Raw genomic sequence first — 13,489 nt, forward strand, 5'->3', positions numbered from 1 at the left:
TCTGGGAGATTAACAGGGTGTGAGAGATTGAAAAGAGAGCTTCTCCGTCCAGGAAAGGATGTAAGTGACACACAACTTGAAACTGAGCAAAGGCTCTCCTGCCACAACTGCCACTTGCTCTTTGAGCAGGAATTGTGAGTGCAGGAGGGCCTGCAGATTACACACCAGGTTTGTCTAGGGCAGTGCTGCAGATGTTTTTTGATTACCCTCAAGGTACCTATTACTATTGGTGCTATCTTTGCTTTCTTTGGTGACATGTATTCTTCTCTATTTGCAGGTCTTTGTATTTTGTATTTTCTCCTGTTGTTTATCTTTTGTTTTGTTGTCTCCAAGTATTGCAATATCTATTTTCTACATTTTTGTTGTCTTTTTCCAGTGCACATATTAATACTTACATTGGAATTATGTTGATCTTATACTAAATTTAGTCTATAATAGTTTATAACTAATCAAATTTTATTAATATAAGTGAGATTCTTAATATAAGTGGAAAATGCATTGCTTGAGTTGTTTTTCTCCAATTCTGCCCACAATTTTGTTCCAATCTCTTGTTCTAAACCTCTTTCATTTGGTTAATCAGCAGGTCAAATATATATGAAATATGGGTATATTTAAATAAATAAAATGAGTGCACCCATCAAAATAACTAGAACACATTTTCTCTGTTACTATTGATCATGAAAGGTCAGCTCTATTTTTATTTTGTTACTTAATTTTTAAATACAGAATTATCCTTTTTAAAAAGTGCAACAATACTATTTAAGTTCCAACTAACATTACTGAATAACAAAGTAATTCAATCAAACATTTGTTCTTTCTTCTGTCTCCTCTTACAGCCATATCTACATAATCTGCTTTATATCTGACTCAGTCATGATTGCATTGGAAGGAAAAATAAATCTAGGCATTGACAATTCAAATCCAACTAAAGTTAAAAGTTACTCTAATCAAATAGCAAGAAATTATCTCAACTAATTGCCAAGATTTATCATGGTTAATAAATGACTATTGTTGGCATACTGGAAATCTAGAAGTATGACTGTACAGCATGTTAAATATATCCAGTCTAAACAGACATAAGAATATTTTTCAGAGAAGCCATTAATTCCATCACCCTAAGTCCTGCTGCACTACTTCATCATAATAGGGGGGGTACTTATGTGAGGAATGCATGAAGAACATTGGGTGTATATGCCAAGAGTATATATTTCCATGTAAAAGTCATTCAGCTGCCCAGCAAAAGTGCACAAAAACCTATGCAGGGCAACAGCAATATAGAAAGATTCTGGAGGCAGATGATCACTTAAGTAACAATGGCAAAAGCATTAATTTATACTGCATGGGAGAAGGCAATGGTAACCCATTCTTATAGTTTACCAAGAAAACCATATGAACGGAAAATATAAAATGACTGATGATATAGTGCCAGATGATGGGTCTCAAAGTTGGATGGCACTTGACATGCTACTGAGGAAGAAACAAGGATCTATCAGAGTACTAATGGTGTTTATGACGTATCTAGATTAAAGCCTTCAGGATGTCTAGTTGCTGATGGTGGCATATGGGGAAAGAAATGCCAAAGCTGCATAGATAGAATTACAAGTAGGATCATAGAATGTAAGAAGCATGAATGCTCAACACAGTGAAAGATGAAATGAAACAACTACAAATTGATATCTTAGGCATCAGTGAATTGAGACAGGCTGAGATCAGACACTTTCAGTCAGAAAATCACACTATGTATTACTCAAGACGTGAAAAACAAAGAAGAAACAAAGTTGCTTTTATAGTTAGAAAGGGTATAGCAAGAACACTACTTGTCTACAAAGCAATCAATGGCCGAATAATATTGATTAGACTTGTGGACAACCCTTTAATATGACAATCATTCGAGTTTAAGCTCCAAATGCTCCAACCACCGATGTAGAAAAAGAGGAGGTTAATGATCAAGTTCAATGTTAAATTGACCAAATGTGCAACCAAGATGTGCTGTTTGTGATTGGAGACTGGAATACCAAAGTTGGAACATGAAAGTGGAAAATGTGGTTGGATTGCATAGTTTAGGAAACCAAAATGAAGCAGGAGACTAACGTCACAATTTCTGCCACTCCGGTGATAGAAAACCACAGAAGTTATGGATTTAACTTTAAAAAGTTATTAACAGATTAAGCAAGACTTAGAAAGTCATTAAGAGCCTAAAAAAAGACATAAGACACTGCCATAAATGAAGAAAGAGAAGAAAGCAAATTAGATATCAGAACCATGAAATTGCCAAGCAGGAAAGCCAAGGCCAAGAAAACTCAAAACCTCAAAAAAGGAACTTAATAGTTTCAGAGAGGTCTTAGAAAAAACAAGAAGCTGTGGAATGTTCTCAGAAAAATGAGAATACCAAAACATCTTATTATCTTCATAGGAAACTTATATACAGGTCAGGAAGCCACATTGTTGGACAGAACAGATTTGCTCAGGTTGCCAAAGGAGTGTGACAAAGCTGCATATTTTCCCTTCAGTTGTTCAAACTATATGATGAACATATACTGAAGGAAGCTGAATTGGAAGATGGGCATGATTTTACTCCTGGAAGAAGAAACATCAATAACCTGCACTATGCTGATGACCTCAATAGGTAAAATTTCTGCAAATTCTACTAATAAAACTTAAGGCGCAAGTGAAAAATGGGACTAAAATTAAATAAGAAGATCGAACTAATGGCAACAGGTAGAACACCAAGCCTTAGAATTAGCAATGAAGATATCAAAATGAGGAATACCTTCTGCCTTTTAAGATCAACTAACAACAGTAAAGAAACAAGCAGTCAAGAAATCAGCCACAAATTAGCACTTGGCAGAGCAGTCATAATCTGTGATCAGAATTGTGCAAGCAGTGGTATTCCCTCTGACATTCTATAGAAGAAAAATTGGGCTTTGAAGAAAGAAGATAGGAAGAGTATTGGCATAATTTTAACTTTAAGGTTGGAGAAGACACTTGAGAATACTGTGCACAACCAACCTATCCTAGCCGTACCACAAATAATTACAATGATTAATACATATCGATTTTACAGAAGATAACATTGAAAAGGCACTATGCAGTCTAAAACCATCTCTATCTATTGGACCTGATGGACTATGTGCGTACTTCTTAAAAAAAGCTTTCCACTGCCATAGCAGAACCTCTAAGCATAATCTTTGAAAAATCTTTCAGGACCAGCTCCTTGCCCAACCTATGGTCACTAGCCACAGTCATCCCTATCTTCAAAAAGGAAGACCCCAGCCTAGTTGAAAATTACAGACCAATCTATTTATGTTGCATCACCTGCAAAATCATGGAATCAATCATAAACCAATCCATTACCCTCCACTTAGAGACAAACAACCTACTCTCTAACAACCAATTTGGTTTCAGGAAAAATTTATCCTGTAATCTGCAACTCCTACACTGCAAAAACATATGGACTACAGAACTCAATCAGGGCAAAGCAATAGACACAATTTACATAGACTTCTGTAAAGCCTTTGATTCAGGGGTACATGACAAACTACTCCTAAAACTAAAATATTATGACATTTCTGGACCCCTGCATAGTTGGATAGCAGCGTTTCTGTCAAACAGACAACAAGTGGTCAAAATAGGGAGTGCCCTATCAAATCCTGCACCTGTTAACAGTGGTGTCCCCCAAGGCAGCATTTTAGGACCAACACTCTTTACATAAATGACCTTTGCGATCATATTATAAGCAACTGTGTTCTCTTCGCTGATGATGTAAAACTATTCAACACCACCAACAATGCTGCTACCCTACAAAAACCCACACTGCATATCGGACATTAATACAATTGAGCAAGTCCAGAGATATTTCACAAGAAGAGTCCTCCACTCCTCTGCTTGCAACAGAATATCTTATGCCACCAGACTTGAAATTTTGGGCTTAGACAATTTAGAATTACACCGCCTTCAGTCTGATCTAAGTGTAGTACATAAAATTATCTGCTACAATGTCCTACCTGTCAATGACTACTTCAGCTTCAACCACAACAATACACGAGCACACAATAGATACAAACTTAAAGTAAACTGCTCCAAACTCGATTGCAGAAAATACAACTTCAGCAACAGAGTGGTCAATGCCTGGAATGCACTACCTGACTCTGGGTTTTCTTCCCCAAACCCCCAAAACTTTAACCTTAGACTACTGTTGACCTCACCCCATTCCTAAGAGGTCTGTAAGGGGCATGCATAAGCACACCAACGTGCCTACCTAATATCCCCTTTTATTCCTGTCCTAATATCCCCTTTTATTCATATCTATTTTATGTATTCATAATCATGTTTATACTTATATCTGTTATCTAATACATGCTTGACAAATAAATAAATAAAAATAAAACAAAACAAATGGACAAAAGTATTAAATCACTTCAAAGTTCTCACTCAAGGCAAGAATGACTAGGCTTAAATTACCCTATTTTGAACACTTATGGAAAGACTTAAATCTTCAGAAAGGTCTCTAATGCTAGGAAAGAGTTGCCTCCATCCATAAGATCTGGTAGGGTTTTTTGATTCCTATAATATGTAAATTTATCCAATTATTTCAATAAATTATTTTTACTGTATGTTTGTGTTTTATTATTTCCTAGAAGGTTCATTATATATGAATATCTTACATAGCTCTCCTATTCATCTAATACAGTTCCCAAAATTTAAGTCAATTGTATCAAAGTCTTACCAATTATATAAATAGGATTACTCCATTAATGGTAGGATTTATTGATAGGTTATATCCTAGAAACCTTTCAACAATCAAAGCTGTATTAATTTGTTAGCATACATTTACTCATGAATATAAAACAAAATCTAAATAAAAAAGATTTTGACAAAAATACTTTTTTTAAACCCTCATCCGAATTATGAAAAGTAAAAGTTGGCTCACTTGGTCTCCTTTACTTCTTCATCCATTCATAAATACAATAATTCAAACTCACCATTGCCATTGTACAACACCTGTATGGTTTCAAACTCTAAATTAGCATAACTTGGATCTAAGACTTCAGAGTAATTTGCCATATCCATGTTCAGAATTGGGTCCGAGATTCTCATTACTGTACATGAATCTGAAAATGGTCCGTTTCTACAGTACAGAAAATGCAATGAATACTTGTTTTCCCTTTGATTATAAGTCAAAATATTAACTGTCATTGCATAACATAGCACAATGGGTGGAGTTATGATACTAAGTTAGTTACGATACTAATTCAGTATTTTTTATTCTACTTCCCACTTTTTATTATACACCTTTACAAACTTTTACACACGCCCACAAAAGCCTGTGTTTATCATACAGTTTGTAAGTTGCAAAAAAAATGGGACAGTCCTCTTTCACAGCATGTAGAACTTTTGTTACGTAGCAGCAACTTCACAATACAACCATAAGAAATGTGAGTGATTTAAATATCTGGGCCCTACTTATGTGGAGATGTACTGTATATGCTTCTATTACCATGGTTACTCTAGGTTTTACCTAGGAAAAAAAGGAAAGGAGTGTGAGACTTTTCCCTCTCAAAAGAAAAAATAATTATTTGTTCAAGCAAATTTAGGAGAAAAGGGTTTATTTTAACATTTTCTTTAAAAAAAGGTAATGGGTATGCTTTGTTGTTAGTACACCCATTCTACAAATATAACTATATGCATCTACAACTAGATCCTGAAATCAGAATTCCAGTTTCATGTTCTATGAGTATTTATCAACATACTACCACACCCAGAAAAGAGTAAAGTAATTCATTACTTGGCAATGTACTTTCTGTAGGATACAGTCTCCTTAAAGAGCTGTAAAACTGATTTGTTGCATCTCATTAATAGTTAACATGGTATTCTGAACCTTGTTCAAAGAAAAAAAAGTGTCTCAGATATCTGAAGTTGTTAATCAAGCAAGTATTAACTATCCAATGAGCATAGAAATATTTTTCGGTCTTTCATTTGTCCATTTATTTCATCAAATGTAATAATGAGTGAGCTACTTATTAAGTTAAGAGTATTGGAATCGTCTTAACCTAAAAGCTTGATAATGGACAAAACTTTCTGCCCAATTTTGAACGGAAATGATTCTGGACTAAACCAACAAACTCATTACCATTTTGCTCTACACCAAAAAAGAAATTGGGACTTGTTGAGAAAAAATATGTACAGAATAACAATAATACAATACATAAAATTCTAACGATCACAGAGTAAGAACTGCAAGAATAACTGCCATTTCTTGGAAAAATTCTGCATTATACTACCTTTAAAAATGAAGAATAAATATGCAGTACTTAACATTTTGTACTGAAAAAAGAACCTAAATAACTAGTTTGTTGATAAGAATGCTATCAGGAAGCATTCCAACATTATCAGTAAAAGGTCTTTGTGTGCTAATTATCCTGATTTCTTATTACATTTAATCATGTACATTGATCAAGATATAAAATTGAAAACAAACTAATAAAAATCAAGGTTATTTCTCTGCATACCATCGGAGAAAATCAAATTAAGCAGCAACTGACAGTTTTAAGACTAGCATGTTACAATTTGGCCCTAAGTAACTCTTCCAAAAGGACATTTGTCACCTCCTCACCTAAGGAACACTTTCAGATCAATTAAACCTCCTGACTGAAGAATAGTTAAGTAAGTAGCTGTTCACTAATAATCAGTAATTCAAAACTCGTGCTTGATTATAAACATTTTATATAGATGATTAGATAAGTTTTACAAACATCTTATCCATGAGAAACATACAATTTCTTAATAAAGTTTCACTAAGAAAGATAGGACATTGTTACAGTGGTAATTACAGTTACATGTGTAATTATGGAGCACAATGCTAAAAATCCAGATTAGAGTTGGCATTCCAAAAAGTATAGTAAAACCTGATTGAATTGATTCCAATAATTTTCTTAATCAAAGGTCAGTTCTTATATCATGAATAGTCTAAGTCAATGATGGCTAACCTTTTTGCCATCGCGTGCCAGGAGCGGGGGGAGCGCAGGGGGGGAGGGTGTTGCACGCGTGCCCATACCCATAATTCTATGCACCTTGCCCCTGTTCATGCTTGAAGGCCCCCCCACCCCCCACTCCTGGCACGCAATGGCCCGATGGGCCCATTTTTCTCTCTCCCCAGGCTCCAGAGCCTTTCTAGGAGCCTGGGGAGGGCGAAAACAGCCTTCCTCACACACACCCCAGAAGCCCTCCGGAGGCTGAAAACAGCCTGTTTGCCAACTTCCAGTGGGACCAGAAGGCCTGTTTTTTGCTCTCCCCAGGCTCCAGAACCTTTCTAGGAGTCTGGGGAGGGTGAAAACGGCCTTCCCCACACCCCCGGAGTCACTCTGGAGGCTGAAAATGGCCCGTTTGCCAGCTTCCAGTCCCACTGGAGCTGAGCTCGCGTGCCCACCGATATGGCTACGCGTTTAAGTCATTGGCAGATCACTTGTACAATATGTTCAGACTCATTGCTAATTCTGAGTTTTCTCTTGTTTCTACTTCAGAAAGACTCACTGAAAGAAATAATTTATTTCTGAGTAGTCCTGTACAATAGTTTTCTCCTACCTAGTAATTTCTAGATTACAACTCCCTGGATTTTCAACATGTCTAGAGACTAATAAATTTGGGGAGATTTGATATACAGGATTGCAGAGAAAAGAAGTCATAACAGAGAATATAGTTTGTCTGGATTATCCTTCTAAATTTGTTGAGTTGGGACTCGTAAAACCTGCTTGCAGATGCTCTAGTCCTTTTCTGGGAGATAATGTCAGAAAGTTGTGGTTAAAGAGTGCAAAATCACAGCCTCTGGTGCCTTTCAGGATTCTAGCTGATCTTTGATGGTATTTAACATAGGCTGATAAGGCTGAAGATATTAGGTTTCTAAACCAAACTCATGTTTGATAACAGTAGACAAATAGACAAAAATTTGATGGCTCCCTGGTTAATTCAGTACAAGAAGAAATTCAGACTGAGTGGATTGAATCATACTTTACTTGAAGACAAAGCCTTGAACATCGATGCTAAGATAAGGTTGATGTCCAAATAGGGGTGGGGGAGTTGTGCCTTCAAGCTGGGTGTTGATTCCTGGAGACTGCCTGGAGTTTTCTTGGCAAGATTTTGCCACACTGTCTCCTTCCTAGAATTGAGAGAGAGTGACAAGCCAGTCACCCAGCTGGCTTCATTCCTAAAGTGGGACTAGAATTGATGGTCTTTCAATTTCTAGCTTGTGCCTTAACTGCTACACCAAACTGCTGTCTTAGCCAGAAATACATTTGCACAGATAAAATTATTGTGCCTTCTGTGTGCTTGTTCTGTGGTGTCTGACTATAATGACACATTGGAGTCCTGTGAAAAGCTCAGTAATAGAACAGACTTTGAAAAGAATCTCAGCTGGTTCAAAATGTGTGATTGATAGCTGGGAGTGATTACCCTCCTGTGATTCCTTGTTAAAACAATTCCACTGCATATTGTTCTATATATGAACACAATGCACAATGCTGCTTATAAACTATAAATCCCTGTGCAACTTGGGGTCAATATACCTGAGTTATCACAGTCTCTCTCTTATGAACCTGTCTTTGAAGGCCTTCTCTGAATTTCTGCCCAATGTGGCAGAATTGAAAGAGATGGCACTCAGAAATTATGCAGCAAGGGAAAAGGGGATAGAAAGCAAGGCCATTGTTATCAGCCCTACTAAAGATTCAGTTTTACCAAGTTCCTTTTTCTCTGAATTATAGCACAACCAATCCTTGTAAGTGCTACAATTTAACTTACAATTTAACAAACCTAGTGACTGAGCTTGCTTATTTGGTCTGTCTTCATCCTTTCCCCTTTGATATCATACATTTTTTTGTATCATATCACATATTCGCCTGTGGGTGAATAAGCCTCTATTTCATTAATTTGATTAAAATTGCTCTGGGGGCATTTTTAGATGAAGGCTGGAATGAAAATGCCTTAAAGAAATAAGCGATCAGTTGGTATTATATTGGTTGTTGGTTATCCCTCCACTTCCTGCATATACTTTCACTTAATACTTTTTGACAATTTCTCTTTCTGTTTTGAAAATCTTTGGTGTGTATTCTTGTTTTATACATCAGTTTCTGATTTTATTTAACAGGCGTCATAGAAATATTTGCATATTTGTTCATAAGCATTTCTCTTAATTCCCATAAATTTTGGCCTTTAATTTAATAGATTATATTTTTCACCAGTTCCTTTTTTTAATATGTGGCTTTTAATATTTATATTTTCTATATGTTTGTCACATATCCTATATTGGATGCATTTGACATTTAGAGAAGTTCATTACAGGTTACTGATACACAATACGTAAAGAACCAGCTTAAGGGCCGGTCACAGCACGGAAACAGCATTGGTCGCGTTGATAGATGATCTCTGGTGTGCCTGGGATAGGGGTTACTTCTCTGTCCTGGTCTTACTTGACCTCTCAGCAGCTTTTGATACCATTGACCATGGTATCTTACTGTGACGGCTAAGGGGGTTGGGAGTGGGAGGCACTGTTTTTCAGTGGTTCTCCTCCTACCTCTTGGGTCGTACGCAGTTTGTGCTGGCATGGGGGCAGAGGTCAACCCCTAGGACCCTACCTTGTGGGGTGCTGCAGGGGTCGGTTCTCTCACCTCTCCTGTTTAACATATACATGAAGCCACTGGGTGAGATCATCCGGGGATTTGGGGTGCGGTATCATCAATATGCTGATGATATCCAACTTTTCATCTCCACCCTGCATCACCCCAACAATGCCCTTGACGTGATGTCCCGGTGCTTCGAGGCCATACAGGTCTAGATGGGGATGAACAGACTTAGGCTCAACCCCAACAAGACCGAGTGGCTGTGGTTACCGGCACCCTGTTTTGTCCACTATGTTCCATCGCTATCCCTAGGGGGGGAGGTATTGAACCCCTCAGAGAAGGTACGCAATTTGGGAGTCCTCCTAGACCCACGGCTTAGCTTGGAAGATCATTTGACTGCCATAGCCAGGGGGACCTTTGTCTAGGTGCACCTGGTTCACCAATTGTGCCCCTTTCTGGACCGAAATGCCATACTCACAGTTGTTCATGCCCTCATCACCTCTCGTTTCGACTACTGCAATGCACTTTACATGGGGCTGCCCTTGAGGAGCACTCAGAGACTTCAACTGGTGTAGAATGCGGCCGCACGGCTTGTCAGGGGGGTACCTTGGTACTCCCATGTCACACCACTCCTTCGTGGTCTGCATTGGATCCCAGTTGTCTTCCAAGAGCAATTCAAGGTGCTGGTGATCACAGTTAAAGCCCTACATGGCCTAGGACCAGAGTACTTGCAAGACCACCTCTTGCCACCGGTAGCCTTCCATCACCCGGTTTGCTCCCACAGGCCTCCTCAGGGTACCTTCAGCTAGACAATGTTGACTGGTGACCCCTAGGGGGAGAGCCTTCTCTGTGGGAGCTCCTACCCTCTGGAATACATTACCTCTGGAGCTCTGGATAATCCCCGACCTCCGAACCTTCCACCGGGCCTTGAAGACCTGGCTCTTCCAACAGGCGGGCCTGGGTTGACTCTAAACTGATTTTGTAGCTTTTAAAATTCTTAAATCTTAAATTTGAATTTGTATTCCCACGTTTAACCTTATTTATTGGATATTCTGCTTTAATTTGTCTTTTAACTTTTGTATTTTCTGTTTCTTATTATTGTGAGCCGCCCTGAGTCCTTTGGGAGAAGGGCGGCATACAAATCCAATAAAAATAAATAAATAAATAAGAACAAAAAGTGGTTCTAATCAATGTATCTTAAATGTAAATATAGTTTTTACATCTAAATATGTACAGAATAAAATTATCTCCCGCTCCCTTTATCATTTTGCCACGTCAATACTCACTCCTCCTCTTTCTCTAAGATTTTTATAGTGTTAAGAATAAAACTCATATGGTAAGGCATATCACATCTTATCTCCACTCTTTCAGTCCCCAAAATTAAATGTTAACTAATAAATCCTACTAATAAGTTATTTTATGACTAATTACTCTTGGTGATCCTGAAGCTCTTGATATCCTGAAGCTCTTCAAATTCAAGGTGAAAAAATATCCTTTTGCTGTACATTGCTTTCAAGTGTCAATCACTGGAAGAAGTAACCCTTTGGTTCCTTCCAAACTCAACCCCCCATGAGTCTAACATCATTTAGATAGGGTATTTTTGTTCTTTAACAAAGAAAGCAGCTGATTCTTACCTTTGGAAATGTAGTTGCTTTCACCACACAGGCAATACAAGATTCAAAAATTAGCAATTCCTTTATTTAAAAAACTGTCAGTCTTTCCTAATGAAATGTAAACTCTGTAGATATACACATATAGCATAAATGTAGTTAGTTGTGAGACTACATTGTATTGGCAGCTTTACTTGTTATAGAAAGATGGTGTGTCTAATACCTCACACCTTATTTTATGTTCCTGTGGCCCAAAGAATCAATTTTGCTTCATAACCAGAAGAAAATTTGTGGTTGAAAAATATACTCCATGTTAAAATATTCATTGATAAAACTCATCTGCATTTTTTAAAGAAAATTGCTCAATTTAATTCTAAAATGAGCTCATTTTACATTGTCCTGCAGCATGCTGTACTTCTATATACCTCTATCTTAGTCCAATATGTAAACAAAATATGGTGATACCCAAATATGATTGTTTCACAGCGGTTAAGAAAACCACTGACTTTTTTGAAATGATGATCAGCAGCTCAGTATTTTTTAATTCAGAAACATTACGGCCTGATGTCATTAGCTATAAGTTTGTGCTTTTAAATAGACAGCACAGACCACTACTTAGAAGTAGACAGATGGAGAGGAAACCACACTATATACCAGAGCAATGAAGGATTTGTCCTCTTCTTGTCTGATCACTTATGCAGCCTTTTTAACCAGCAGGCAACCATAACATAGAAGAGATTTCTCACTCTGACCTTCTTGCAATTTTTCTTTCTTGTTTTTACAATTCTGGAGATTTCCAAGAGTCTTCAGTTGTCTGGAAATATGTACAACTAACCTTCCTTAAGTAATGTTGATATTTCTAAATATTGTTCCTGTCTACAAGCTCTGAAGAGGTTTGAGGGAGAATATTGACTACCATGATCAAGATTTGAGTTCTCAGTGCTTTTCTCTTATCATCCAAAATATCAGGTTGCCAGATTTTTTGGTACACCCTTGAAAAGCTATATTGGGTATATACTGGAACAATTCCAAGAATGCAATGATTTTTTATACCTAACTTCTATGGAAATTTATTAGGATTGCACAAGATTAACAGAAGGATTATGCAGCTGTGCAATATTGTTACAATTGTTACAAGTATCATGTACAATTTCACACATCTTTTTTAGTGCTGTTGAATTGTTATGGCTGTAATTAGTTAATATAAGCCTGGTGTGAACCAGAGGTTCAGAATTCCAAAAACTAGTTTTCCTTTTATCTGCAGCAATTTTTGGGAGTTGGTGCCTGAATATTAATGTGTTCACAACTTTCTAATTTATAAGGTATTCATTTATTTCTTTATTAAAATGGGAAAACTGCTCTCCAAATACGAGTTTATTTATAGAGTTGTAATACATTAAAAAAGCAACTTTTTAAAATATTCATTAAATTCTGTCACAGAATAAACAAAATTATTTAAATATTCAAATAATAAAAGCAGAAACCATAATAGTTTAAAAGGCTCTGTGAAACATATATATATTAAATTTACACATTTATCTATTTAATTCTCTGAAGGAATAAAAAGGCCTTTGTTTGGTACCAAAAAGACAGTAAATATGGTGCCAGGAATACCTCAATGAAAATGCTTCAAAGTCATGGGTCTACTACAGAAAATTTCCACTTCCTCACAGGGGTCCACTGTATCTCAGCACTGAAGGGACCTGGGACCTGAAGGTGATCTATGGGTATAGGTATCCCACACAGAAAGAAGATTCCTTCATTACTTCTTCTTTTATGCAATCAAGGGCATCATATATTTGAAATTATCTATACCAAGAAAATTATCAGAATTCTTACAGACTTTTAAAAGCAGTATGTGACCTGGAGCTAAAATGCTAATTTGATACACATTCATACTGGTTACTTTAATTATTTTACATCAGGTAACAAGCTAATCTTTATTCTCCTTGCACTTTTATGTTTTTGTTTTGTTTCGGTCCATGTAGTCCAAAACAGGTAGTCTTCGACTTACAACAGTTCATTTAGAGACCCTTCGAAGTTACAGCAACCCTGGAAAAAAAAGTGATTTATCACCATTTTTCACACTTCTGACTGTTGTGGTATCCCATGGTCATGTGATCAAAATTCAGAAGCTTCATTTATATGATGGTTGTAGTGTTCCAGGGTCATGTGATTATGTTTTGTGACCATCTGACAAGCAAAGTCAATGGGGAAGTCAGATTCACTTAATAGCTGTGTTAATAATTTAACAACTGCAATGATTCACTT

At 36.9% G+C, this 13,489-nt stretch overlaps 1 protein-coding gene across 1 annotated transcript in view; it reads right to left on the reverse strand.

Annotated features, from left to right (window-relative positions):
* HNF4G (hepatocyte nuclear factor 4 gamma) overlaps positions 1-13,000 on the reverse strand; it is a 41,130-nt gene extending 28,130 nt beyond the window's left edge. Inside the window, exon 1 of the mRNA XM_070942196.1 lies at positions 12,833-13,000. The gene's annotated coding sequence lies outside the window, so the exon portion shown is untranslated. The remainder of the gene's footprint in view (positions 1-12,832) is intronic.
* Between the last annotated feature and the right edge of the window lie 489 nt (positions 13,001-13,489).

The sequence above is a fragment of the Pituophis catenifer genome, unplaced genomic scaffold (genome assembly GCF_029215685.1).
Source record: "Pituophis catenifer annectens isolate HBS135680 unplaced genomic scaffold, rPitCat1.0.hap2 SCAF_3, whole genome shotgun sequence".
In the NCBI taxonomy this organism is placed as follows: domain Eukaryota; kingdom Metazoa; phylum Chordata; class Lepidosauria; order Squamata; family Colubridae; genus Pituophis; species Pituophis catenifer.